Here is a 4008-nt window from a genome sequence, read left to right on the forward strand (position 1 = left end):
CATTAACTATCTGCCAGCTTATTTGAATCCGCACGAACAAGTTGATCCAATAATTACTTAATTGTGTAAGTAGACACAGGATTGGGTCATTTGATATGCTAGCTGGACCCATTTGATACATCAGAAGTTGATACCTTCCACAGTTATTTATTTCTTTTTTCTTTTTGAAAAATCATCCACCTTAGAATTCTATTTATGAATAATTCTACAGAGCCAGACCTCTATAAATACCCCCACAAGTCTTCATCAATCCATAAGATACACACACTTTTCTTGCACAATAGAACACACTCTGCAAATAGGCTGATACAAAGATGGCGAAGTTCTGCCGCTGTTTCTTCTTCGTCCTCCTAGTCCTCTCAGGTTTCTTAAACTATCCTCATTTATGATCTTTCTGTATCAACATTAAAAAACGACTTGCTATATATTTGCAAAGGTACAGCCATGGTTACACCACATGGTGCAACCTCCAACAGTCCAAATATATTGTTGTTCTTTCTTTTTTTTTTTTAAGTATTATTGATATGTAGAGTTGGTAGTGCTTGCCTCCTCTGCTATACATGCATTCGTTTATCAGTGACAAAATGGGAATCCTGCATGGTAGAATATATACAGACTTGTTCTCATTAATTCCCCCTCTCCTATCAGCCTTTATTTATTTATTTATTTATTTACTTACTGTATAAACGATCGACGGATGGTTGTTGCAGTTGCTTCAATGTTGCCCAGTTCGGATGCTGTAGGCCGTGTTTGTAGGAGAGTTCCTAACCTGTTGCCGGCTAAATGTAATCTCGCTGAATGCACGTCCTGGTGCACCCAAACATACGGTGGCAAGGCTAGTTGTTTTGAGGGATTATTCCATGTCTGTTTCTGTGAGTTTTGCAAATGAGTTGAGTCATCTCCTTCGTTTTCATTAGCGATTGTATGTAATAAAGGCAGCCACTCTGCTCCTTGTACTGTTTCTTCATCAATCTGAGTGGAGCTCTTTAATATCTATTGGCAAAAATATATAAATAAATAGGAATTGCAGCATATATACAATTTCTCTCTACTATTTCTTTCCTCAAATTAAATTTGAGTATATTAAATAAAAGAGTAGCATTGTGACTTTGACGATCGGGCTCAAATATTGAACCGATTGCCATTCTATTTATATAGAAAGAGTTCAGATTACATTAAGTTTACAAAAGATAAGATTAGTAAGAGTTTAACATTATCTATGTTAGATGAGAGTTATTTAGGATAGAAACTAGGAGAGAGTTATCTTAGACGAGAAGGTTATCTAGAAGAGTCCACAGGAATTGGTCTCTTGAGATGAGTGGGCCAAGAGTCCATTCGAACAGAACTCATGCATGGGCCATCCATGGACCCGTGAGTACACTTACGCTTAGACCTGTTCATGGGCCGGGCCGGGCCAGGCCGGGCTGGGCTTTCAGTCTGTATTAACAAAATTTTCTAAGGCCCGAGTCCGAGCCCGGCCCTCATAAAAAGCCCAAAGCCCAGGCCTGAGCCCGAGCCCGAAGTTTAGCCCATACTGTTAGCAGCTGAATAAAGAGAGAGAGATAATAAAAATAAGAATAAAATATGTATATATTAAATTATAAATATATATTTTAATAAATATTATATTATTTATATATTTTATATAATATATAAAATACATATTATATATTTTATAAAATATATGATGTTGAATCGGGTCAGGCCGGGATTTTTTGAAAAATTCCAAGCCCGGCCCGAAACACAATCGGGCTTACTGTGTTAGGTCCGAGGTCAGGCCCGCGGGCCTAATTACATGATCAGGCCCGACCGGATCGGGCCGGGCCGGGCCATTGGGCTACCCGGCCCATGAACAGGTCTATTTATGAATAATTCTTGCACAATACATTTGTCCCTCACGGGCTGAGACCTCAAACCCTCATTCATGAAACAAGTGTTCGTGCTCCACAACGTCAACTTAGTGTTAAGATTAAGTTGCAGGCTCAAAATAACAAGCTGAACAACAGTTTATAAAGTAATCTTCATTACTTAACAAAAGGAATATGTACATTTGGGGGATACTTTGATGCCAACAGAAAAAAGAAAAAAGAGAAAGAAATCAAAAAGAGAGAAGAAAATAAATCAAGATGAAAGGAGCCCTCGGCCTAATAAGTACCTACTTTTAAAGGGTTCGAAGGCCCAACAACATCAATGAAGAAATATTTTCTAACACACTCAACTCTTTTCATCATCGTTGCTACCCCCACACTCCACTAGTACACCATTGCTCCCCGATCTAGGCCTCGACCTCCTTGATTTTGACTCTGGCCACGGATGCATTTGGATCTTGCACTTCCTCTCAAGTGCCCTCGAATAGATTGAGTTTCCTTACATCGAAGTTCGCAATGATGGCAAGAACTTGTTCCTGCCGGAGAAAACTCTCGACGAAAGACTTCCCAACAAAGTTGACCAGATCGTTCTAGTACAACTTCAACGCTTTTTACTCAATGATAACCTTAGCATTGGCCACCTCTAGCTTGTGCTCCAGTCCTTTGATTTGGCCCCTTTGCTCCTTTAGTTGGCCCTTTAAAGTAGAAATGGCACTATGGTGCTCCTCCATCATATCTTATCTTTGTCATGTGATCCTTCACCCGTTGCACCTCTTCCTTTAGCTCGGTCTTGTGCCTTCAAAAACAACCAAGGGCCGAGTATTCATCTCAACACCCTTGTGAAGTGCCAAGCTCATTCATTAAATAAGGGTTTGGCTCCCGGATTAATAATTTTATGTCGCAAAGCTAGGTGTTACCTTTTGAAAGTTGTCACCCTTTATACTGATGAAGTCCCATTCCTTCACTATCCAATTCGACTAGAACATGACTAGAATATGATGCGAAGAATGAAGGGCTTGTTATCTATACTGTTATGTTTGTGTTTTGAATTCTTTGTGGTGACTTGTTTCATTAATCCACTTGGAATTAATTTGAGAAAAATCCGAAGGAAATATTTTTTGAGTATATTTGGAACTTAGGGTTTTTTGTGAGAGCACAATTCTACATTTCTTCTCCATTACCTACTACATAGTGGATTTTTATTCCTCATTCGCCCATGAACGTAGGCTATAAGTCGAATCACATAAATTTGTGTTCTCTGTACTTACTTTCCCTTTATCTTTGTTTTATTTTCTTTTGAATGTCATTTCAAATCTATTTTTTTGGACTTTTCTGCAACATATACTATTAATAGAGTTGAAAGGAGCTGGAGAGAGTGACCCGAGTATGTTATATGGAGTAGCAGCTGATAGAACTTCACCTTGGACTAGTGTCCCATGAGCCTCTAGTCTCATAACCTTCTTTTCTATATCCTTTCACCTGCAACAATGTCAAGAGGCCTCTTTCTTTCCACAGCTTTCTTCTGTTGGGTCACATCAGCCTCAACACTTTTTTTATGGGCCTTGAAAATGACCACCTTCTCTCTCTAAAACTAAATGTGCTTTTTGTTGACCTCAGCAACAACCTTTTTCACCATGGCTCAGTTTTCTTTCTAGTGGTGAATGCTAGTCTCTTCCTTTGACATAATTTCGTATCTACAATGGGACTAAAGTTAGTATGCTACATTTAACATCCAACAAAAACCAATTACAAAAATATATCTATCAATGTCAACTGGGATGAGACCAACCTCCACCAGTGCTTCCTCCTTTAGTGGTAATGGCCATGATCGCTCCTCGGTGGTCTTCTCCACGCATGAGCGCCAAATGGCTATTGCCTTTAGGAACCAAAGCAACACCGAACCAAAGATAGTGGATAAAGAACTAGAGACAATACTAAACTAAAAATATTTACAAACACCCCAAAATGTTTATACATTACTTTCCATTTTAATCCAATAATATTTATTCTAAAAGAATAAATAATAAGAATTGTCGCAATAAAAGAATGAAAATGTTGTTGCGAGTAATTAGTTATTAAGAGTTACAAGTTATGCCATTCTACAAATAGGAATAGGCCATGTTTATACACCAAAGATTTA

At 38.4% G+C, this 4008-nt stretch overlaps 1 long non-coding RNA gene across 1 annotated transcript; it reads left to right on the forward strand.

Moving 5' to 3' along the window:
• The first annotated feature begins 212 nt into the window (after window positions 1-212).
• LOC148843447 (uncharacterized) lies at window positions 213-1034 on the forward strand. The gene is made up of 2 exons (XR_016102961.1): window positions 213-363; window positions 711-1034. It is a non-coding gene; the product is annotated as an uncharacterized LOC148843447 (long non-coding RNA).
• Window positions 1035-4008: the final 2974 nt, after the last annotated feature.

This window comes from Nelumbo lutea, chromosome 8 (assembly GCF_056320005.1).
Source record: "Nelumbo lutea isolate HS-2025 chromosome 8, American lotus-T2T, whole genome shotgun sequence".
Taxonomy (NCBI): Eukaryota; Viridiplantae; Streptophyta; class Magnoliopsida; order Proteales; family Nelumbonaceae; genus Nelumbo; species Nelumbo lutea.